Below are 24,847 nucleotides of genomic sequence, written 5' to 3'. Positions count from 1 at the left end.
AAAGAAACCTAAAATCAGTGCTCCTAGAGCCTTCGACCATACCAGCCTGAAAGCACCTCATCTCATTTGATCCCAGAAGTTAAGCAGAGTCGGGTCAGGTTAGTACCTGGATAGGAGACTGCCTGGGGATACTAGGTGCTGTAGGCTTTTTTTTTTCCTTTGCTTTAGGTGAGTCAGAGTGGCTTGCTAGTACTGAAGTTGCGTGTAGAAAGCTAAGAGCCCCAAAATCAGTGCTCCTAGAGCCTACGGCTATACCAGCCTGAAAGCACCTTATCTCGTTTGATCTCAGAAGGTAAGCAAGGTCGGGCCTTGTTAGTACCTGGATGGGAGAGCACCTGGGAATACCAGGTGATGTTGACTTTTTTTTTTTTTTTTTCACTGCAGGTGACTCAGAGTGGCTTGCTAGTACTGAAGTTGAGTGAAGAAAGCTAAGAGCCCTAAAATCAGTGATCCTAGAGCCTACGGCCATACCAGCCTGAAAGCACCTGATCTCATCTGATCTCAGAAGTTAATGGGAATTCCAGGTGCTGTAGGCTTTTGTTTTCCACTTTAGGGGAGTCAGAGTGGCTTGCTAGTACTGAAGAAAGCTAAGAGCCCCAAAATCAGTGCTCCGAGCGCCTACAGCCATACCAGCATGAAAGCACCTGATCTCAGAAGTTAAGCAGGGTCAGGCCTGGTTAGTACTTGGATGGGAGACCACCTGGGAATAGCAGGTGCTGTAGGATTTTTTTTTTGCTTTCGCTTTATGTGAGTCAGAGTGGCTTGCTTGTCCTGAAGTTGAGTGAAGAAAGCTAAGAGCCCCAAAATCAGTGCTCCTAGAGCCTACCGCACTATCAGCCTGAAAGCACCTGATATCGTCTTATCTCAGAAGTTAAAAGGCTCGGGACATGTTAATACCTGGATGGGAGACGTCCTGGGAATACCAGGTGGTGTAGGCTTTTTTTGTTCTTTCGCTTTAGGGAAGTCAGAGTGGCTTGCTAGTACTGAAGTTGAGTGAAATAGGCTAAGAGCCCCAAAATCACTGCTTCTTGGGCCGACAGCCATACCAGCCTGAAAGCACCTGATCTCAGAAGTTAAGCAGGGTCGGTCCTGGTAAGTAGCTGGATGGGAGACCGCCTGGGAATACAAGGTGGTGTAGGCTTTTTATTTTTTTTCTTTCACTTTAGGCGAGTCAGAGTGGCTTGCTAGTACTGAAGTTGACTGAAGAAAGCTAAGAACCCCATAATCATTGCTCCTAGAGCCTATGGCCATAACAGCCAGAAAGCATCTTATCTTTTCTGATTTCAGAAGTTAAGTAGCGTTGGGATTGGTTAATACTGGGATGAGAGACCACCTGTGCATACCAGGTAAAGTAGGCTTTTTTTTCTTTTGCTTTAGGTGAGTCAGAGTGGTTGCTAGTACTGAAGTTGAGTGAAGAAAGCTAAGAGCCATAAAATCAGTCCTCCTAGAGCCTTCGGCCATACCAGCCTGAAAAGCACCTGATCTCATCTGATCTCACTAGTTAAGCGGTGTTGGGCCTGGTTAGTACCTTGATTGGAGACTGCCTAGGAATACCAGGTGCTGTAGCCTTTTTTTTCTTCTTTGCTTTAGGTGAATCAGAGTGGCTTGCTAGTACTGGAGTTGCATGAAGAAAGCTAAGAGCCCCAAAATCAGTGCTCCTAGAGCCTACAGCCATACCAGGCTCAAAGCACCTGCTCTCGTCTGATCTCTTTAGTTAAGCAGGGTTGGGCCTGGTTAGGGCCTCGATGGGAGACTGCCTGGGAATACCTGATGCTGTAGGCTTTTTTTTCTTTCCCTTTAGTTGAGTCAGAGTACTGAAGTTGGGTGAAGAAAGCTAAGAGCCCTAAAATCAGTGCTCCTAGAGAATATAGCCATACCAGGCTGAAAGCACCTTATCTCGTTTGATCTCAGAAGGTAAGCAAGGTCGGGCCTTGTTAGTACCTGGATGAGAGACCGTCTGGGAATACCAGGTGATGATGGCTTTTAATTTTTTTTCTTTCACTGTAGGTGACTTAGAGTGGCTTGCTAGTACTGAAGTTGAGTGAAGAAAGCTAAGAGCCCTAAAATCAGTGATCCTAGAGCCTACGGCCATACCAGCCTGAAAGCACCTGATCTCATCTGATCTCAGAAGTTAATCAGAGTCGGACCTGGTAAGTACCTGGATGGGAGACCACCTGGGAATTCCAGGTGCTGTAGGCTTCTGTTTTCCGCTTTAGGGGAATCAGAGTGGCTTGCTAGTACTAAAGAAAGCTAAGAGCCCCAAAATCAGTGCTCTGAGCGCCTACAGCCATACCAGCCTGAAAGCACCTGATCTCAGAAGTTAAGCAGGGTCAGGCCTGGTTAGTACTTGGATGGGAGACCACCTGGGAATACCAGGTGCTGTAGGATTTTTTTTTTGCTTTCGCTTTATGTGAGTCAGAGTGGCTTGCTTGTCCTGAAGTTGAGTGAAGAAAGCTAAGAGCCCTAAAATCAGTGCTCCTAGAGCCTACCGCACTATAAGCCTGAAAGCACCTAATATCGTCTTATCTCAGAAGTTAAAAGGGTGGGGACATGTTGATACCTGGATGGGAGACCGCCTGGGAATACCAGATGCTGTAGGCTTTTTTTGTTCTTTCGCTTTAGGGAAGTCAGAGTGGCTTGCTAGTACTGAAGTTGAGTGAAGTAGGCTAAGAGCCCCAAAATCACTGCTTCTTGGGCCGACAGCCATACCAGCCTGAAAGCACCTGATCTCAGAAGTTAAGCAGGGTCGGTCCTGGTAAGTAGCTGGATGGGAGACCGCCTGGGAATACAAGGTGCTGTAGGCTTTTTATTTTTTTCTTTCACTTTAGGTGAGTCAGAGTGGCTTGCTAGTACTGAAGTTGACTGAAGAAAGCTAAGAACCCCATAATCATTGCTCCTAGAGCCTATGGCCATAACAGCCAGAAAGCATCTCATCTTTTCTGATTTCAGAAGTTAAGTAGGGTTGGGATTGGTTAATACTGGGATGGGAGACCACCTGTGCATACCAGGTGCTGTAGGCTTTTTTTTCTTTTGCTTTAGGTGAGTCAGAGTGGCTTGCTAGTACTGAAGTTGAGTGAAGAAAGCTAAGAGCCCTAAAATCAGTCCTCCTAGAGCCTTCGGCCATACCAGCCTGAAAGCACCTGATCTCATCTGATCTCACTAGTTAAGCGGTGTTGGGCCTGGTTAGTACCTTGATTGGAGACTGCCTAGGAGTACCAGGTGCTGTAGCCTTTTTTTTCTTCTTTTCTTTAGGTGAATCAGAGTGGCTTGCTAGTACTGAAGTTGCGTGAAGAAAGCTAAGAGCCCCAAAATCAGTGCTCTTAGAGCCTACAGCCATACCAGGCTCAAAGCACCTGCTCTCGTCTGATCTCTTTAGTTAAGCAGGGTTTGGCCTGGTTAGTGCCTGGATGGGAGACTGCCTGGGAATACCTGATGCTGTAGGTTTTTTTTTCTTTCCCTTTAGTTGAGTCAGAGTGACTTGCTAGTACTGAAGTTGGGTGAAGAAACTAAGAGCCCCAAAATCAGTGCTCCTAGAGAATATAGCCATACCAGGCTGAAAGTACCTCATCTCGTCTGATCTCAGGAGTTAAGCAGGGTCAGGCCTGCTTAGTATCTGGATGGGAGACCGCCTGGGAATACCAGGTGCTTTAGGCCTCTTTTTTTCTTTCGCTTTCGGGGTGTCAGAGTGCCTTGTTAGTACTGAAGTTGAGTGTAGAAAGCGAAGAGCCCCAAAATCAGTGCTCCTAGAGCCTACAGCCATGCCATCCTGAAAGCACCTGATCTCATCTTCTCTCAGAAGTTAAACAGGGTAGGGCCTGGTTAGTAATTGGATGGGAGACTGCCTGGGAATACCAGGTGCTGTATTATTTAGGGAATTTATAGAGCGCAGCTATCACCTTACAGGTATCCTGGCGCTTAGGCTTCACAAAGTGGCAGACAAGAATGTAGCAGGGGAAGGAGTCCAGCAGGTTAGACCTTCGGAAACAGCCAAGTTTTAACATGTTTCCTGAAGAGGAGAAGTTCCTCGGTTTGACGGATCTCCAAGGGCAGACTGTTCCAGAGTTTAGCAGCAGCAACTCCGAAAGATCTGTCCCCAGCCCTGACCCTCTTAAACCTGGGTACTTTCACCAAACATGCAGTTACCAGAGTGGAGTGCTCTGGTAGGGGTATACCAGGCAAATTTGGCTTGCAGAGAGCTGGGCCCAAGTCCATTCAGGGCCTTGAAGACAAGGCAGAGGGATTTGAAGGATATTCTCTGCCTCAGTGAGAGCCAGTGAAGCTCAGCCAGCGCCGCAGATGCAGAGGATCTTCTAGGCCAGCCAGGAGCCAGCTTGGCGGCAGCAGACTCCAATCTTTGAAGTCTATCTAGCAGCATACCCGGTGACTCAAGCAGGAGGGCATTACAATAGTCGAGTCTGCTCAAAATTGTGCATCTGACTACCAAAGCCCGGGCCTGTAAGGGAAGTAAAGGTAGGATCTTTCGAAGAGGCCTAAAGAGGGCAAAGCAGGTGGACACCGTTTTTGCCACCTGAGCTTCCATGCTCAATTTATTGTCCAACATGACGCCCAGATTGCGAACAGTGGTGACCGGTTGAGTTTTTTTCACAGTTTCTGGAGGCCAGAAATTGTCCGGAAAAGGAGGAGGAATCCGACTTCCAGCCCAGAACAACACCTCAGTCTTGCTGGCGTTGAACTGCAGTGAATTATTATGTAACCAGCTCGCCGTATCTCACATACAGTCATGAAATGTCTCCAGCGGGATCGATTCCTCACCCTCCCACGACAAGATGATTTGGGTATCATTTGCGTAGTTAATAGCGTTGATCTGATGAGATTTTATCAACGTGATCAGGGGTTTCATGTACACATTAAATAAAATCAGACTAACTGCCGAACCCTGAGGCACCCCCTGGGACATCGGGGAGAACGCAGATTGAAAAGGGGGGAGGGACACCGCCTGCTTCCTATTGTGTAGGAAGGAGCGAAACCAACGCAGGGCAACACCCCCTACCCCGGCCTCACTCAGTCTTTCCAGGAGGATCATATGATTTACCGTATCAAATGCGGCAGACAGGTCAAGCAGAATCAGAGCCATTGCTTGACCTCTGTCTGCACGCATTTGAAGATCCTCCATGGCAGTGAGCAAAGCCGTTTCGGTCCCATGGGCTGGGTAAAACCAAATTGGATTTCATCCCGGAATTGATGTTGCTGCAGATATTGAGAAAGGAGCGAGCTCACCCAACGCTCAGTAATTTTTGCAGGGAACGGTAACAAGGAGATTGGTCTATAGTTTTGTAACCATTCTGGGTTAAGGGAGGTTTTTTTTAACAGCGAGGATACAAGGGCCTGTTTCCAGGATGCCGGAGCAGTGCCACTCGCCAGTGATTGATTGCAAATCCTACAAAGGGTAGGAAACAATTCCTCCCCATAGTCTTTCCAAATTTTATGAGGGATAGGGTCCAGAGGGGATCCTGATGAAATGCCCCGAGCCAGTCTGCCTAGGTCATCCTCCGTAAGGGGAGGAAACTCCGAAAAGAGATCAGTAGACGGCCAGCCAGGGTTCCCCCTCTCCATCCCCTGCATCCCCTTCCCCTAGACTAATGGAGCAAATCATAGTGGGAGAGGTGTTGAGATTTTGAATAATGGTGTCAATTTTTTCTTTAAAAAACAGAGCAAGGTTGGCGCAGAGAGTCTGCTTAGGGGGAGTCAACGTTTTAGTGCATTCAGGGTTAGTAAGACCGTTCAAAATCTGAAAAATGCTTTTAGAGCTATTAGCCGCAGTACAGATCGTAGAGCAGAAGTAGTCTGTTTTGGCTTTGTGAATCAGGGCTTTATATTCGGCAAGTTTAGCTTTCCAGAGCAATCTGCTAGCGTTTGTGTACCCTTGCCTCCATTTCCTTTCAGCCTGTTTACAGGCTAGTTTTAAAGCCTTTAGAGAATCGGTGAACCAGGGAGCTGAAGCTCTGCCCTTGTACCTGCGTTTTTTTAGCGGGGCAAGAGAGTCTACACTCGTCGTAATTCTGAGAGACATAGAAGCATAGTTTTCATCGACTTGACAGTCTAAAGAAAAACTGTCCTCAACCTTAAATACTGCTCCAGTAGTTCTCAACCTCCCAAGAGCTCTCTAGTCCCTGCACATAAATTCAGTGGTAGTATCTAGTGCCTGTGTACAGGCCTTAATGCTATTAACAAAGAATTTAAGAAGGAAGTGATCAGTCCAAGTCATGGGCAGAATTTCAATCATGTGTGCTAGCTGATAGACCGAAAACATCAGGTCAAGCCGGTGTCCAGCCCTGTGAGTGGCTCCCATAACATGTTGATGGAGACTGATACTTTCACAGGAGTGGAGAAGGTTAAGCAGCCCTGTATCTAACTAACCATTCAACCACAGGTTAAAATCTCCAAGGACTAACAGTTTATTGTGGGAGGCAGCCATATTAGTAAAGGTGGTAAGCAATGACTGCTGTTGCTGGATACTGAAAGTCCCGGGCGGTCTGTAACAGATGATTCCCGTGAACATAGCCCCGTTGCGACTATTTATAGATAGGCCGAGCAAATCAACACCAATGACCGGGTCCAAGTCAATGGTCTTGATATGCCAGGAAGCCCTGTAAATCAGTTAAGTAAAGAAAGCTAAGAGCCCCAAAATCAATGCTCCTAGATCCTGCCGCCAAACCAGCCAGAAAGCACCTCATCTCGCCTGATCTCAGAAGTTAAGCATATTCGGACCTGGTTAGTACCTGGATGGGGGACTGCCTAGGAATACCAGGTGCTGTGGGCTTTTTTTGATTTTCTTTCGCTTTAGAGGAGTCAGAGTGGCTTGCTAGTACTGAAGTTGACTGAAGAAAGCTAAGAGCCCCAAAATCAGTGCTTCTAGAGCCTATGGCCATAACAGCCTGAAAGCAACTGATCTTGTCTGATCTCAGAAGTTTATCAGGGTCGGGCCTGGTTAATACCTGGATGGGAGACCGCCTGGGAATAGCAGGTGCTTTAGGTTTGTTTTTTCCTTTCACTTTAGGGGAGTCAGAGTGCCTTGCTAATACTGAAGTTGAGTGAAGAAAGCTAAGAGCCCCAAAATGAGGGCTCCTGGAGCCTACGGCCATACCAACCTGAAAGCACCGAAAGTCATCTGATATCAGAAGTGAAGCAGGGTCGGGCCTGGTTAGTACCTGGATGGGAGTCAGCCTGGAAATACCGGGTGCTGTAGGTTTTTTTTTCTTTTCTTTAGGTGAGTCAGTGTGGCTTGCTAGTACTGAAGATGAGTGAAGAAAGCTAAGAGCCCCAAAATCAATGTCCTTAGAGCCTACGGCCATACCAGCCTGAAAGCACCTGATCTCGTCTGATCTAACACCAGTATTGCCAACTTGATTATACTTGGACCACGGGTGATCACTCGAATCACTGACTGAAACAGTGACTCTCGGAGAACAGTTTTGTCCGAAATGAATCAAAAATGTTTTTATTTTTTATATATCACATATACCATATCAATGGGCAATTTTTGTTTTTTAGATATACATTTGGATAACTCCACAGTAATATGTCAAAACAACAAATGAGAAAACGAATACAAAAAGACACTTTTTAACAGATTGACACCTTGCATTCAACATTCATACGGGACAACAAACATATAAATAGACATATATACACAATTGAAAAGTTGTATTTACAGGATATATTTTGAAAAACAACGCATTGGAACACACAACTAAACCATTGTCATATGTTTGGGAATAGATCAACAATTCCTAATGCTGGATAGAGAAGGTCTACGCGTTTCGATGACCCCTTGTTGTGGGGAAATCTCGTCAGGACCAAAAAAGCCTGTGAATGGAGAAACAAGATTGGGTCAGCTAAGGGGACCGGACTCTACCTCTCAACGTATCAGAAAGAATAAGTGAAACTAATCCTACCTTAGAGTTGCTGGGGGCTCATTTGAGATTTAAACTGTAACAAAAACGGAACCTGTGTTAACCCATGGTTAAAGACGCAGAGAAACCGCAATCGCATTTACATAACTTTCTCATTCACTCGTGAGTACTTACATAGTGTTGCGCGATGTGCGCTCTCAAAAGGTTTTGTTCTCATCCATACGTGGAAGTGGAGATCTAAAAAATGGAAGGACTGGTAAGAGATCTAGTGGTTTGACTGGTGGTAGCAGCTATCGGTGAACCGGGGACTACTTACATCAGGTTGGAGCGTGGAGACGGGGCTGTTTCCCGGGTCCGCACGGTGAAACGCCTAGTAGGATTAGTTCCTGAAATGAAAGGGAATGCTACTGTCATTATTGTTCGTGGAGACTACGTGGGCGGGATAACTGATCAATCACGGCTTCGTAAAGTTGTTCGGATCTACCTGAAGGTTTTTTGTATGATGAATATATCTGGGGGTCCACGTTCATCGGTCTCTGTCAGGTAAATGCAGGTACCGGCATCATCCAGTTCGGTGCTTCTTGTCTCGTGTGTCCTTGTATTTAACTCACTTCCTGGTCATAGGATTTGTGGGGATTGTAGTTTTTTTTGATTCGTCGTCATGGAGACGTTGTTTCTATCAAATGACCTTAGGTGTTCTCATGTATCCTGGTATTGTGGGAATTGTAGTCATTGGTATTCGTCGTCATGGAGACGTTGTGTCTGTCATGTGACCTTGTGTAGTCGGGCTCACAGTCCGCGCAGGAGACGGTAACTCGAATCTTTCATTGTATGAATTTATAGACGGTAAATCTCAGAGAGTTCGTTAAGGCCATTGGTAGCTGTATTGAACTTGACAATAAGCATGGCTTCATGACGGTTTCTCTGCGTCTTTAACCATGGGTTAACACAGGTTCCGTTTTTGTTACAGTTTAAATCTCAAATGAGCCCCCAGCAACTCTAAGGTAGGATTAGTTTCACTTATTCTTTCTGATACGTTGAGAGGTAGAGTCCGGTCCCCTTAGCTGACCCAATCTTGTTTCTCCATTCACAGGCTTTTTTGGTCCTGACGAGATTTCCCCACAACAAGGGGTCATCGAAACGCGTAGACCTTCTCTATCCAGCATTAGGAATTGTTGATCTATTCCCAAACATATGACAATGGTTTAGTTGTGTGTTCCAATGCGTTGTTTTTCAAAATATATCCTGTAAATACAACTTTTCAATTGTGTATATATGTCTATTTATATGTTTGTTGTCCCGTATGAATGTTGAATGCAAGGTGTCAATCTGTTAAAAAGTGTCTTTTTGTATTCGTTTTCTCATTTGTTGTTTTGACATATTACTGTGGAGTTATCCAAATGTATATCTAAAAAACAAAAATTGCCCATTGATATGGTATATGTGATATATAAAAAATAAAAACATTTTTGATTCATTTCGGACAAAACTGTTCTCCGAGAGTCACTGTTTCAGTCAGTGATTCGAGTGATCACCCGTGGTCCAAGTATAATCAAGTTGGCAATACTGGTGTTATGTTTTGGTTTATAGTGTATTGATAGTGAGGCTTGTCCTTATTGCCAGTGAGCCCAGACCCTGTTTTGGTTTTGGCTCAGAAGTTAAGCAGCGTCGTGCCTGGTTATTACCTGGATGGGAGACCTCCTGGAAATACCAGTTGCTGTAGGCGGCTTTTTTTCTTTCGCTTTAGGTGAGTCAGATTGGCTTGCTAGTAATGAAGTTGAGTGAAAAAAACTAAGAGCCCAAAAATCAGTGCACCTGGAGCCTACGGCCATATCAGCCAGGAAGTGTCTGATCTCAGAAGTTAAGCAGGGTCGGGCCTGGTTAGTACTTGGATAGGAGACCGCCTGGGAATACAAGGTGCTGTAGGCTTTTTATTCTTTTTTCTTTCGCTTTAGGTGTCAGAGTGGCTTGCTAGGACTAAAGTAGAGTGAAGAAAGCTAAGAGCCCCAAAATCAGTGCTCCTAAAGCCTTTGGCCATACCAGCCTGAAAGCACCTGATCTTGTCTGATCTCAGAAGTTAAGCAGGCTTGGGGCTGGTTAGTACCTGGATGGGAGACCGCATGGCAATACCAGGCGCTCTAGGCTTTTTTTTCTTTTGCTTTAGGGGAATCAGAATGGCTTTCTAGTATTGAAGTTGAGGAAAAAAATCTAAGATCCCCAAAATCAGTGCTCCTAGAGCCTATTGACATACCAGCCTGAAAGCGCCTGTTCTTGTCTGATCGCAGAAGTTAAGCAGCGTCAGGGCTGGTTTGAACCTGGGTGGGAGATCGCTTGGAAATACAATGTGCTGTAGGCTATTTATTTTTTTCTTTCACTTTAGAGGATTCAGAGTGGCTTTCTAGTACTGAAGTTCAGTAAAGAAAGCTAATAGCCCCAAAATCAGTGCTCCTAGAACCTACAGCCATACTAGCCTGCAAGCACCTGATCTCGTCTGATCTCAGAAGTTTAGCAGGGTCGGACCTGGTTAGTACCTGAATGGTAGACTGCCTGGGAATACCAGGTGCAGTAGGCTTTTTATTTTTTTTCTTTCACTTTAGGTGAGTCAGAGTGGCTTGTTGGTACTGAAGTTGAGTGAAGAAAGCGCCCAAAATCAGTGCTCCTAGAACATATGCCCATAACAGCCTGAAAGCACCTGATCTTGTCTCATCTCAGAAGTTAAGCAGGGTCGGGCCTTGTTAGTACCTGGATGGGAGACCACCTGGGAGTACCAGGTGCTTTAGGCTCTTTTTTTTTCTTTCGCTATAGGGGAGTCAGAGTGGCTTGCTAGTACTGTAGCTGAGTGAAGAAAGCTAAGAGCCCCAAAATCAGTGGTCCTCAAGCCTACGGCCATACCAGCCTGAAATCACCTGATCTTGACTTATCTCATAAGTTAAGCAGGGTTGGGCCTGGTTAGTACCTGCATGGGAGACCGCCTTGGAATACCAGGTGCTGTAGGCTTTGTTTATTTTTTCTTTCACTTTAGGGGGGTCAGAGTGGCTTGCTAGTACTGAAGGTGAGGGAAGTAGTCTAAGAGCCCCAAAATCAGTGCTCCTAGAGCATACAGCCATACTGTTAGGAAGTAGGTTAGGAAGTAGGTTAGTCCTAATCTCTTTCCTTGACCATGTTTTGCTAGTCATATGACTTACCTGTGTCCTGCAGTCCCTTAAAAGCAGGTTTGTGTCATCCAATCCTTGCTTGGTTTCTATCTTTGTCGGAGTTTCATACTGGTTGCCTGTTGTTCCAGTGTGAGGTCTTGTGTAGTCCCCCAGTTCTCATGGGATCGTGAGCATCGTAGTCTCTTTTCCGGATTCCCCTTCACTCTTGCTTTTCTCGGGAGGAGATTTGGACTTTCCCCTGAGGTATTGTGAACCTCCACCTTGCCGCAACATTTGTTCCCTCTTCGCGTCTGACTCCCGTTGTGCTACACGTGGCTGCGTGTAGTCTTTGTTAGCTACTTCCTAGATCTTGTCTATTCAGTCCACATCGGATTCGGGCGTAATCACGAGCCCGGTTTGTTTGGTGGCGTTAGTTTGTTCTTCCGCCCCGAAGTGGCCACTTTCAGGAGCATAGCTTGTTTTTGCCCATGCTGGGTTTTTTTCCCGCATTTAATAATAATGACTTTTTTCCCCCTGATGTTTTGATATAATACGGATTGGGATGGGATGTTAACGTTCCTATTATCCTAAACTGATTTGGCACCGCAGTGGATGAAGTTTTGGAAGCTGACGCACGCCATTCTGGATTACAAATATCTAAGGACCGGTAAAGAGGTCATTTGTGTGCTTTTTTGGGTGATACATGGTCATAGAAACAGGTTAGCTATATAAATTAGTGTGTCCCATGCTTTCCTTGTATTTAGTACTAATATTGTGCTGCTTTCCTAGGTGCAGTTACTCCTGTGGTGTCCTATTATTCAAGGCAGACCAATCCGTCAAATCCATGGTGTCTTGTTCTTTCCTTTTCTCCCACCCTCTCCATGTGCCCACGTGATTAGCACATTGTGTACTTTCAGTGTGCGTTACTTGGGTGTGGGTAGGGGACTGGGCTCATCCTTGTTCCTGTAGTGTTGTATTGGGTGCAGTGAGGTGGTGAAACCCGACAGAAAACCAAGCCCACGAAAATATATACACTGCCCGGACGAGTATGGATGAGCAATTGAATCCAACAGGTGGGGCTACTGGTGTTCCCACTCTGCAGGATTTGGTGAGAGCTATTACGTCCCTACAATTACAGGTACAGAACCTAAGACAAGAGAATCTGGGGTTAAGACAGGAATTAAGTATTGTTAAAGCCAGAGATCTGTCCCAGATTAGGGGTCAGGGTCCCGTTGTGCAGCCTGCAACATTCCAGTAGGAGAGAGGGGCTGGGCCGGGTGCTAGTGCTGGGGCCCCTTTTGCAGTCACAGTTACGACTCCGGTTCCTGTGCCTTTGGCAGCCCCAGAAAGGTTTTCGGGGGATAGTGAGAAGTACAGCACATTTTTGAATCAGTGCCATTTACATTTTATGTGCAGACCTACTGCCATCCCTGACGATTCTGCAAAGGTTGCCTTTATTATATCTTAATTTTGGCTGGTACAGCGGCCTTGTGGGCAGTTCCCTTAGTGGACAATGATGATCGTGTGCTTTCTAACTAACCTGCTTTTAAAGAACAAATGAGAGGACTGTTCGCTAAGCATGCTTTTATGCAGGCTAGCGATGCTGAATTGCTAAAATTACGGCATGGGCGGGAAGATTTATTGTCCTATATTTCTACTTTCAATCGGCTTGTATCTGAAACTCAGTGGCCAATGGCAAAAAGTACCTTCTTGTATTACCAAGAGTTGTGTGAAGATTTAAAAGACATAGTGTCTCAAGTGGTAGAACCTCCCGATGATTGCGCAGCCTTTATAGATCTAGTGATTAAATTAACCCATAGGCTATTGGAGAGACGGAGTGAACGGAATTGTTTCCAGTCGTCTAGGGGAGGGTTTGTTAAACCAGTCGTTAGACATCCTGTGGAACATAAAGATGCTTTCGAACCTATGGAGATTGGTGGGGTAAGAGAACCATTGTCCAATGAGGAAAGAAGGAGAAGGAGAGAGGGTAATTTATGCTTGTATTGTGGACAAAGTGGCCATTATGCACGAGATTGTACTGTGAAACCATCTAGTGCTCCAGTAAGGAAGGAGGTGGCGTGCATCGAACAAACAGGGGGACCCCTGTTTGTTGAAAGTTCCCATACTTCTTATGAGGTGACAGGGGCTGTGGAAAGGGCTCCAAGGCATTTTACCATCACTGCTTGTTTGTTGGTTTCAAATAGAGTAACAGTGTCTGTATTACTTGATTCTGGAGCTACTGGCAATTTTATTGACATCTCGTTGGCAGATAGGTTGATGATTCCTTGTGTATATAAAGAACAGCCAGAACCAGTACGAGCAATCGACAAAACAGAATTAACATCAGGGTTCATTACATGACAAACTGAACCTTTGTGCTTGCTTTGTGATAATGGTCACTCAATTCAATTCAATATATTTATTAAAGATTTGAAACTCCTAGGAGGTCCACATAAAATGCATTCGTAGAATTACAAATAAAACAGAAACACATAACAAGCATAATCACAAAACATCATAAAAATGATCAAGAGCCTGCCTTCGATTATCTACATTTCGATAAGAAGAAACAAACAATATTATCAGAAAACCTGATCATACGATCATACAATACTTGAGATTTTCCACACTATAACTCCTAGGATGATAAATTGGACGTTATATAGGCTGACAGTTCATTTAATAAAAAAACAAAAGTTCCATTTCAACTAGAGAATCAATTTAAAATTAGAGACAGAATAAAACATGGGCATCATCAGACCTGTGCAAAAAGCAATTCAGTAGCAACCAGCTCACAAGAGAAAAACCTCCTGAATCCCACTGCAAATAAGTTTTTAGAATGAAACATAGCGGGAAGTATAAAGCAACCTAACCCTAATTATGAGAAAATAGCAGTTAATAGCTGCCTATCAATGTGCAAAATACAAATTAATAAAACTAAAGGCTACTACAAATGGAGAGCTAACTAAAAGGCTGGCTAAGGGAATAACCACCCATTTGAAAAGTGTACTAAAAAGGCAAGAGAAATTAAAAAGTTTTAGTCCCCCTGCTTCGTTTTTTGTCCAAAATTCATAATCTCGGGTTGTTGCTACATTTTATACACAATCTTATAAAAATATAATTACAAGGTTAAAATATAAACATGAATTCCTGAAAATAATTAAATAATTTTACGCACACTGCTTCGTTTTTAGGACAAAAGAGATAATCTCGAGCTGATGCTACATTTTTAATGGAGATTTGTAAAAACATCGGACGGAGCCAACGATAACGGCTCAATGCCAATGCTGGACATACAAACAAAATATGGTCCAGAGTCTGATTGCTCAGCATACACAAATTACAAATTTTCCCATCATTCGGATTTTGAGACCAGTTTGCTGTAAGGTTATTTAAGGGCAGAAGATTCATGCGACCTAAAATAAGTAAGCGACGAATGCTGTGTTCTAAGTTCCAAAATAAATATTTTTGTGCAATTCTCGGAGAGTTTTTCCTAATTATTAGTTTTAATCTTTCCTTAGGGTTACAGGATTGAATGTCTCTATCAAAACTAATTCTGCCACTCAGAGTTATTAGGAGAGACTTAAATCCTAATGATGTAAAGGTAAGCACTGATTCTTCTTTAGTACTAAAGACTTTTAATGCCTAAGAGAAATCACGGTAAAAGGAGTAGTTACCTGCCTTAACGTCAAAGATTTCATGGCATAAGACACCTCTTAGTGAATCAGTGTCACTATGTTTTAGCTGAAAACCCCAACGTAGAACCCTGGATAAGCCTTGAGTATAGGAGCTTATCAAGCCGAATTCCAATCTGATTGCTGCCGTTGGAACTAAGGTGTTAAAATGACATATTTTTCATAGTATCTGGCCTTCAACCTTGTCCAAAAAACTCCAGTCCTTAATAGGGATTGATTCTATCGCATAAATCAGGGTTGGGGGGATTTTTGCCTTAAAAACGTCAATAAATGTACAAAATGTCTCCTACCCATAGAGCTGTAAAAAATGCGCAAGCCGTTGGCATGCGAAGTAGCTTTACTAGAGCAGTGTGAAATGTGAGGATTATTTTTCAAGCTGCTTGTTAAAAGTTTCCCTAAATAGAGGTATGAATCTACTACCTCCGGTCTTTCAGGACCGATTTGCCAATTAAAATTATATGATTTTCTACTTTTAGAACTTTTCAACATAAAAATTTTACTTTTGGATACGTTCATTTTCAAAAAGTGGGCCACAGTATATTTTTGTAAGGAGGCCAACTTTCTATTCAACCCAATAGGGGTTAAGTTCATTACTACTATATTGTCTGCGTATAGTAGACATGCAAAAGGACGAGTACTGATCTTCGGGGCATTTCCATAATCTTGAGCAAAGCAATCGGGTAAGTCTGCTATATATAAGGAGAATAGCAGTGGTGCTAACAAGCAGCCCTGTTTGAGACCGTTTTCAGTAGGGATTACATTTGATAATCCTTGATTTCCACCCATTAATACCTTGCACCAGGTATGCAAGTGGAGTGCTATGATCAAGGATAGAAGAGGGGGAGGCAAACCCATTTTTTGCAGTTTTCTCCATAGTAGAGGTCGATCTACCTTATCGAAGGCTGTAGAAAAATCAATGAAAGCCATAAATACATTTGAATTACGATAGATGGTGTATTTTTCCTCTATTAATTTCAACATTCAAATATTATCTAGCGTAGAATGGTTTTTCCTAAAGCCTGCTTGCTCAATGGGGAGTACTTTCTTCTCTACCACCCATTCCGTAAGGTGATCGAGAATTCTACGTGCGAATATTTTCCCCGTTGCATACAGTAAAGCTATTTGTCGGTAATTACCTGGATGCGATCTAAGGCCCTTTTTATATAGAGGAATTAAAATACTTCCTGACCAAGATGGAGTAATTTTCCCATTATAATAACAAAAATTAAATAATGGAGCTAAATAGGTAGCCTACAAAAGAGGCTCCTTTTTGATTAGCGTCATGAGAATTTCATCAGGGCCCATTGCTCCTGAGGATCTCATTTTTTTAATAGCCCCGACCACTTCATCAATAGAGTGGATATAGTTGAGTACTGAAATTAACGGCTGATCCAGAGCCCCATTAACAGAACTGCAAGAATCAAGATTCCCAGAATACAATTCCCGCAGATAAAGTTTCCAATCTTCTTCTTTTATGGATATGGGAAGAGATTTCACCCTAGTGCCGCAGCAATCGGCGATTATTTCCCAGTACCTTTTTGAGTTATTTTTTGAAGCTGCCTCTTTTAACTGTGTCCATACACCATCTTCCTTTATTTGCCTTAGGGAGCGTTTTTTCCTCTGTCTTTTTCTCTTTAGCAGGTTTATTAAATTTCTTCGCTCATGTGAAAAGTATAGGAACTGAGCCCTCACTAGTTTGTTTATTTCCCTATTTAAAGTGAGCAGTGGATTAAAGTATGGTCTCCGTTGAGCAGGAACGGGAAAAGGTTTGCCAAATTTAGCCAAAAGGCCAATATTATGGGAAAAGACTTCAAGAAGATCAGGTTGAATATGATCACACTCAACTGATTTTAAGATCTGCTGATCTCTTATTAGTAATGATAGGTGCGCTTTTAATTTAGTGCTCGCTTGGGTGTTCCAGTGGCTTCTACCATTTGTTACATTAAACCCTACTGAAGTACCTTTAAAATTCCAGGAGCCTACCTCATCACAAACAAAGTCAATTTTAAAGCAAATCAACATGTGATCACTAAAAACATTTCCCAATACTTCCATATTTGTAAGTTTGTGAAAGAAATCTGAGGCGACTATTAGATAATCTAGAATTGATCTTCCTGTAGGAGCCTTATGGGTATAGTTCGCTGGAATATCTTTCCCCAGCCTCCCATTAGCAATTACAAGATCCAAGCTTCTCAGATCTTCTAGAAGTACGACTCCTCTTTTGTCTGTCCTGCTATTATTCGGGAATTAAGCGTAGGGAATATTTAGGGCTTCATTTTTTCGATGTTAGAAAATACCCTTAGACTATGCGTAGAGACTTTGGAATTCATATCTCCCACTGTATTGTGGACCTACAGTCTTCAGATTCCAAGATAGAGTAGATAAAGGAAAAAAGATCTTTTAATAAATGTGAAGAGGATGCATCTGGAGGTAAGTATACATTTATTATCAACAACAAGTCCAACAGAACCTGGCCGACCTTATAATCTAACTTAACCGCCTGAATTAAGTTAGAGCACAAAAGAAGTTAGGTCCTATGGGGCTGAGGGAGGGCTGGACCATTTAATCAGAACATACACAGAAAGTGGCCCCTTCTCACACTACATATAATATGATTTAGAACAAAGACCAAATAGAAAAATTCATTGAATCTGGTCTGGTACATTTATTTATACCTTTTACTTGTATTTTAATAGAAACTTAATTGCTCATAGAGTTCTTGAAAGGCAGAACCAGGGATACACAATTCGATCTTATTCAGTTAGTAAAAAACATTTCAAACTCACAAAGAACATCATAACGACAATTAAAGAAAAAACATTCAAATTACATCCAAACGAACATGTACAAAAATACATTTCAAAAAATTCAACAAAAACATTAGGTTATTTCATTATTCACATTCCTGTGTAGACAAAAGTTCTGACAAGAGCAAACAACGCTTTTTGTCTCCTAATCCAAATCAATAAATGAAATGATTGGCTCTTGTTTGTTTTGTCGACGCGTTTCAGGTTAGAGTAATTACTCCCCCAACCCTCATCAGGGCTCTTTTACTGATCTGTAAGGGATGTAGAAAAACAAGGTTTTAATGATAACCCTTTTTGGCCTCTTTTACCTAATTGATGGCATTCTGTGCAGGAATATTAATGTATTTAAGCCCATAGTTTTCTAGACGGCCATTCCTCTCATGTGGTTGCTAGAGATTCTCACAATGTCCCAAGACACCCACGACAGGTACTAGGGCGCCAAAGCTCAAAGTCTTGACAATTCAGACATGCTATTCAGCCTGGTCACTATGCCATTAAATTTAAGAATCAAATATGCTTCCTTTTCCAACAATTTACTCTCAACATCACGAGGGCGCTGTACATTATTCAGTGAGAAAAGAACCGACCATTTAAAGTAATTCTCATTGTGGGACATTTCCACATAATGCTCCACCATTGGTGCAGTCAGTATTTTCCTTTTTATTCTCGACCTGTGCTGTCCTATTCGTAGGTTCACCTGCTGGTTTGTCTTGCCTATATAGATTTTACGACAAGGGCAAATTATCACATAGACTACGTTGTGAGTTTTACAATTCGAAAAGCAAGTATGTCTCCATCGTACGCCTTGATGTTCAAACTCAGTTCCTTCAACTGTGTTGGCACATGAGACACAATTGCCACATTTATGATGGCCTTCTATGGGTTTCATGTCCCACAAAGCAAGAAGGTCACATTTAGGTGGCGGCTTTAGCAGATCTGCTCTAACGAGTTGTCGCCCCAAGCTCTGGTTCTTTTTGTATGCAAAGATGGGGCGTGGGAAGGGACACTCTAAATCCTCCAAGAGGTGCCAATTTTTGAGCACAGCCTGTCTGAGTTTATGTGTGTCCGGCCCAAAGGTGGTCACACATACTACTCGATCTAACTCTTTCTTTTCTTTTGGTTCTATTAAAACCTCACGTGGAGTGCATCTTGCTCTTTTATACAAATGCTTCAAGAGCTTCTTAGGATATCCTCTGTAAGTCATCTCGCTACAAAATGCCTGGGCATGATGGTCATAGTCCTGTATATCTGTGCAATTTCTCCTAATGCGCAACATTTGGCCATATGGCAAATTGGCCTTAAGGCTTCAGGGATGGTAGCTTTTATGGTGCAAGATGGTGTTCTTGTCTGTGGATTTTTTATATAGCGAAGTTTTTAATGCTCCATCAGCACAGGTCACCTCTACGTCCAGGAAGGTCATTCTCGTGGTGCTTTCCTCCATGGAGAACTTAATGTCTCCATACCTAGTATTGATCCAGTCGTGAAACGCCAATAGTTCAGTCTGGCTCCCCTCCCACAGGAGCCAGACGTCATCTATATAGCGCCACCACTGAATTATACTTTTGATGTATGGATTGTTATTCTCCACAAACATGGACTCATACTGTGCCATGTAAAGCACCGCCATTTCTGGGGCATAAGGACACCCCATGGCGGTGCCCTTGATCTGCATATAAAACTGGTCGTTGAATAGAAAGTAGTTTTTTTCTAGAGCTATCTCTGCAAGTTTCAGAATAAATGAGGTCGGCACCCTTTGGGGCCTTTCTCTTTTTTCCAAATATAACTCAATTACCTCAAGAGCTTCCTCCTGAGGAATCTGGGTATATAAGGACGTTACGTCCATCGTCACCATTCTTTGCTTTAAAGGATCAAATATTGTTCCTTCAACTTTTGTTAAAAAGTCTGTGGTATCCTTGAGATACGATTTGACCTCTTTCAGGAAGGGTTTTAGAAAGAAATCCACATATTTGGATATTGGCTCCAAACAGGAGTCACAGCCCGAAACAATCGGGCGCCCTGGTGGTTCGGCTAGGTTTTTGTGTATTTTTGGCAAGAGATACAAAACCGGTATTCGCGGGAATTGTTTATTTAAGAAATCGAATTCTTTCTTGCCCAAAAAGCCTTCTTCTTTTCCTAGCGTCAAGATGTCAATGATTTGCCCTTGGATTTGCCTTTTTGGGTCTTCTTTTAGAGACCGGTACCATGTAGTGTTGTTCACTTGTTTGAGGCCTTCAGCGACATATTTGTCGCGAGGCCAAATCACAACTGCTCCCCCCTTGTCCGCCTGTTTTATGACCAAGGAGGGGTCATCCTTGAGACTTTGTATTGCCTGCAATTGTCCTTTACTAATATTAGGTGGCAAATATTTCTTAGTTCTTTCCATTCTGTTAATTGATGATATTAGGATTTGTTCAAAAGACTGAATCTGTTTTGGGATATTTTGTTGTGGAACAAATCTGGATTTATTTCTAAGCCGAGTCGTTTTGTTGTTTTCAGGGATCGGTTGATTGAAGAAAAAGGCTTTAAGCCGCAACTTCCTGCAGAAGTCTAAAGTCTCTATTTTTAGTCTTGTATAGTCGGTATGTTTGCAAGGGACAAATGTTAGGCGTAAATTTAGTAGTGTCTCCTCGTGGTTAGTTAACACACGTTCAGATAGATTTACCACTACATTCGGTTTATCTATGACTTGTAGAACCGGTTGCAGGTTTGCATCTCCCATGAGGCTTTGTATCTGGTTTTTCCTTGTTGGTCCCTCTCTAAAAAAGACACCTGTTTGCGTGAATTCTTACCTCTTGAGTCTGTATCTGATGATTCTGATGATGATGTCTCAGAGAAAGTGGTGAACCGATTTCGCGATCTACCTTGGTAATCGTACAGCGCCGGTTCTACAAGTCATAGATAAACCGAATGTAGTGGTGAATCTATCTGAACGTGTGTTAACTAACCACGAAGTTAGTTAACACACGTTTGTGGAGAATAACAATCCATACATCAAAAGTATAATTCAGTGGTGGCGCTGTATAGATGACGTCTGGCTCCTGTGGGAGGGGAGCCAGACTGAACTATTGGCGTTTCACGACTGGATCAATACTAGGCATGGAGACATTAAGTTCTCCATGGAGGAAAGCACCACGAGAATGACCTTCCTGGACGTAGAGGTGACCTGTGCTGATAGAGCATTAAAAACTTCGCTATATAAAAAATCCACAGACAAGAACACCATCTTGCACCATAAAAGCTACCATCCCAGAAGCCTTAAGGCCAATTTGCCATATGGCCAAATGTTGTGCATTAGGAGAAATTGCACAGAAATACAGGACTATGACCATCATGCCCAGGCATTTTGTAGCGAGATGACTTACAGAGGATATCCTAAGAAGCTCTTGAAGCATTCGTATAAAAGAGCAAGATCCACTCCACGTGAGGTTTTACTAGAACCAAAAGAAAAGAAAGAGTTAGATCGAGTAGTATGTGTGACCACCTTTGGGCCGGACACACATAAACTCAGACAGGCTGTGCTCAAAAATTGGCACCTCTGGGAGGATTTAGAGTGTCCCTTCCCACACCCCATCTTCGCATACAAAAAGAACCAGAGCTTGGGGCAACAACTCGTTAGAGCAGATCTGCTAAAGCCGCCACCTAAACGTGACCTTCTTGCTTTGTGGGACATGAAACCCATAGAAGGCCATCATAAATGTGGCAATTGTGTCTCATGTGCCAACACAATTGAAGGAACTGAGTTTGAACATCAAGGCGTACGATGGAGACATTCTTGCTTATCGAATTGTAAAACTCACAACATAGTCTATGTGATAATTTGCCCTTGTCGTAAAATCTATATAGGCAAGACAAACCAGCAGGTGAACCTACGAATAGGACAGCACAGGTCGAGAATAAAAAGGAAAATACTGACTGCACCAATGGTGGAGCATTATGTGGGAATGTCCCACAATGAGAATGACTTTAAATGGTCGGTTCTTTTCTCACTGAATAATGTACAGCGCCCTCGTGATGTTGAGAGTAAATTGTTGGAAAAGGAAGCATATTTGATTCTTAAATTTAATTGCATAATGACCGGACTGAACAGCATGTCTGAATTGTCAAGAATTTGAGCTTTGGTGCCCTAGTACCTGTCGTGGGTGTCTTGGGACATTGTGAGAATCTCTAGCAACCACATGAGAGAAATGGCCGTCTAGAAAACTATGACCTTAAATACAATAATATTCCTGCACAGAATGCCATCAATTAGGTAAATCTTTCGTTGTTCGCCCCCCCCCACCCCCGCCGCCCCTCCAAAACTGAAGCGGCCTCGCATTAAAAACGACGGTCTTGGTAAATAAACACAACCTAGTATAAACTACTGACCCCACAATGCACCGAGAAACAAAACCGGGTCTTGTCGGTGATCCAAGTTAATTGCCGGTTGTTATTTGCGGCCAACTCAGGCGGCGCCAGCACCGGTTTGTAGTAGCGGCTTCGCGCAGGAGGTCACGTTGAACAGACTGCCATGCAGGTAACGTGTAACACAGGGAAGTGGCTAGTTACCCGCTCGCTGTATTTCTAAAACTGATAAAGACACGAATGTTTAACCTACCGCGTCTTGTGCTTTAACAGCGTGTTTGACCTCGGCGTTCAGTTAAGAACGAGTGACAACGGGAATTCTTTTCCGATCTTTAACATTCCGCCCCAGACGGGGCCCGAGAAGGGGGCGCGAGGAATCAATTCCTCAACCAACTTTGGCAGGTACGAACATGGGTCGAGTTTTTTGCCTTAACAAGCCATAGTACTTCATGCCCGAATATAATGGAATGGCATTGCTTCTTTTAGGCGGCAGCAATGAAGTCTTGCAAATAGGTGACACAGCCTCGCTATAACAGGAGATTCATCCACTAACAAGGTAGGAGACACGGTGTGTCTGCGTGTAAGGTAGAAATGCCAAGTGCGCTGATAAATGGGACTAAAAGCCCCATGTCGTCATTTTTTCATGTAGGAAAAAGGCAAAGAAACATAGACACTCCTCCGCCCCCCCACACAGCACCGTTTGCGTAGACAGAGGTATGAAATTCTCTAATTCTATTGGTCTTCATCTAGTCTAAGACTAGTTTATTAAAACAGAACCTACACACAGCAGTATTTTGTGATTACCTTTTTAGAATATAAGGTGCACCAGCTGCTACTTGATGAAAAGCGTCCATATTTATTGACAGAAGTTACCAATGGTTCCCTTCACAAGGAAATACAGGTACAAAAACTATGTGGTCCAGATGGTGAGACAGGTAGAAAAGAGGCCAAAAAGGGTTATCATTAAAACCTTGTTTTTCTACATCCCTTACAGATCAGTAAAAGAGCCCTGATGAGGGTTGGGGGAGTAATTACTCTAACCTGAAACGCGTCGGCAAAACAAACAAGAGCCAATCATTTCATTTATTGATTTGGATTAGGAGACAAAAAGCGTTGTTTGCTCTTGTCAGAACTTTTGTCTACATAGGAATGTGAATAATGAAATAACCTAATGTTTTTGTTGAATTTTTTGAAATGTATTTTTGTACATGTTCGTTTGGATGTAATTTGAATGTTTTTTCTTTAATTGTCGTTATGATGTTCCTTGTGAGTTTGAAATGTTTTTTACTAACTGAATAAGATCGAATTGTGTATCCCTGGTTCTGCCTTTCAAGAACTCTAGGAGCAATTAAGTTTCTATTAAAATACAAGTAAAAGGTATAAATAAATGTACCAGACCAGATTCAATGAATTTTTCTATTTGGTCTTTGTTCTAAATCATATTATATGTAGTGTGAGAAGGGGGAACTTTCTGTGTATGTTCTGAATTAAGTTAGAAGCATGAGGAAATTCATTATAGGACCAACTGAGGCTTGTACTTAACAAGATTGCAAAACCTCCTTTAGCATGACCTCTGTTTACATGCGCCGGCCGGCTTAGCACAATATAGTCTTCAGTGGACCAATTCTCGGTTATCCAAGTCTCTTGGAGACTGATTATATCGGGTTTCTGCTCTTTCAAGAAATTAAGTTTGTTTTTATTTGTGCTAACACCGTCTGTGTTCCAGGATATCACATTAATATCCTTCCTTGGAAGAATTACTGCATTTTAGGCCTAAGGGTCTATTTACATTTAGAGCACCTGCAACCCAGCTCCATTTCTTATCCTCCTCATCTGTGGGGAGCACTTGTTGAATATTTTTTTCGGTATGGAACGAAACCCTACTGCCATCTTTACCAAGAAAGACCTGCAAAGTGCTTTCTTTCTCCGTAAATGGTGTTCCTCGTCCGGAGGATTCTACGGCAATATTAGGCAGCTTAATCTGGGACACTTGTTTTTAAAGATAGCTCCACCTCAGGAATTAAAACGTCAATGCCACAACAGCGCAATTTATCGCTATGTGCCAAAATCAGGTGTGAAATTGCTTTGGATGAGAATGTAACTCTTGCACCACTGGGATTATTAAAAAAAAATCCAGGCTATATGGGGCAGGCTGGAAGTTATTATCAGAGCTGGGTGTATCAGAGATGATGTTATTGGAGCTATAAATAACATTGGTACCTAGAGAGGAAGCAAACAAAGAAGCATTAGGGTTCAACGTACTCTGAACCATAGGAGAAACATTTGTATCTGATGATACCACATCTTTGGTTGATTTGATAGAATTAATCGGAACACATAAATTGAGAAAAGGAGGGCAAGAACCCAATAGATTGCGCTCTTCTGATCCATCCTCTGTCTTCGGGACATTTAAATCCAGCTTTGGAGATGTAGTATGGGTAAGTTGGAGATCCAAGCGTAACTGTTTGTATCTTTTTTCTTTATCCTTCGTCGTTTTTCCCTTCTTTTTTGTCTTATGGACAGTGCTACTTTTGTTCTTAGAAACTTTTTCCTTACTCGGAGAGCATCCAACCTTAGAGTCCTCCTCTATAACCTGCTTTGTGGAATTAACCCTTTCCGCGCTAATGACAAGGCCAGCTCGTCATGGGCGTTACCTGCGCTACGCGCATGACAAGCTGGCCTTGTCATGTAACGAGGAGATTTCCAATCTTCAGCGCACAGCGGAAAAACCCGCTAGCGCGCATGCGGTTAAAAACAGGTTTGAGAAAAATAGGGAAGACCTTTTGGGTTATATTTGTATTTATATTTTCCATCGTAGTTTGCGAGCAAAACAATGATGCGGCAACTGTTGCTAAAGGTTTGGAGTTGGAAAGCTGCTGTAAGGAAGAAGAGAGTGTGTTATCAAAAATATCGCCGTTTTCTTTCATTTTAATTTTGGTGTTTCTACTAGAGAAAGGTTCACCAGCCTGAGTGCCAAAGTCTCAACCTTTAACATG

At 42.9% G+C, this 24,847-nt stretch overlaps 1 non-coding gene and 11 pseudogenes across 1 annotated transcript; all 12 read left to right on the top strand.

Moving 5' to 3' along the window:
• Positions 1-28: 28 nt before the first annotated feature.
• LOC147703230 (5S ribosomal RNA) lies at positions 29-147 on the top strand (annotated as a pseudogene).
• Positions 148-616: 469 nt separating this feature from the next.
• LOC147703229 (5S ribosomal RNA) lies at positions 617-725 on the top strand (annotated as a pseudogene).
• Positions 726-1,449: 724 nt separating this feature from the next.
• LOC147703228 (5S ribosomal RNA) lies at positions 1,450-1,569 on the top strand (annotated as a pseudogene).
• Positions 1,570-2,080: 511 nt separating this feature from the next.
• LOC147703227 (5S ribosomal RNA) lies at positions 2,081-2,199 on the top strand. The gene has a single exon (XR_015298509.1). It is a non-coding gene; the product is annotated as a 5S ribosomal RNA (ribosomal RNA).
• Positions 2,200-2,279: 80 nt separating this feature from the next.
• On the top strand, positions 2,280-2,388 carry LOC147703226 (5S ribosomal RNA; annotated as a pseudogene).
• A 307-nt stretch (positions 2,389-2,695) lies between these two features.
• LOC147703225 (5S ribosomal RNA) lies at positions 2,696-2,804 on the top strand (annotated as a pseudogene).
• Positions 2,805-3,112: 308 nt separating this feature from the next.
• LOC147703224 (5S ribosomal RNA) lies at positions 3,113-3,231 on the top strand (annotated as a pseudogene).
• A 517-nt stretch (positions 3,232-3,748) lies between these two features.
• On the top strand, positions 3,749-3,867 carry LOC147703223 (5S ribosomal RNA; annotated as a pseudogene).
• A 3,011-nt stretch (positions 3,868-6,878) lies between these two features.
• LOC147703222 (5S ribosomal RNA) lies at positions 6,879-6,997 on the top strand (annotated as a pseudogene).
• Positions 6,998-9,900: 2,903 nt separating this feature from the next.
• Positions 9,901-10,019, top strand: LOC147703221 (5S ribosomal RNA; annotated as a pseudogene).
• Positions 10,020-10,327: 308 nt separating this feature from the next.
• On the top strand, positions 10,328-10,446 carry LOC147703220 (5S ribosomal RNA; annotated as a pseudogene).
• A 306-nt stretch (positions 10,447-10,752) lies between these two features.
• LOC147703219 (5S ribosomal RNA) lies at positions 10,753-10,871 on the top strand (annotated as a pseudogene).
• The last annotated feature ends 13,976 nt before the right edge of the window (positions 10,872-24,847 follow it).

The sequence above is a fragment of the Lissotriton vulgaris genome, chromosome 7 (assembly GCF_964263255.1).
Source record: "Lissotriton vulgaris chromosome 7, aLisVul1.2, whole genome shotgun sequence".
NCBI lineage: Eukaryota > Metazoa > Chordata > Amphibia > Caudata > Salamandridae > Lissotriton > Lissotriton vulgaris.
The sequence above is the reverse complement of the archived record's forward strand: the minus strand, read 5'-3'. Positions and strand labels throughout refer to the sequence as shown.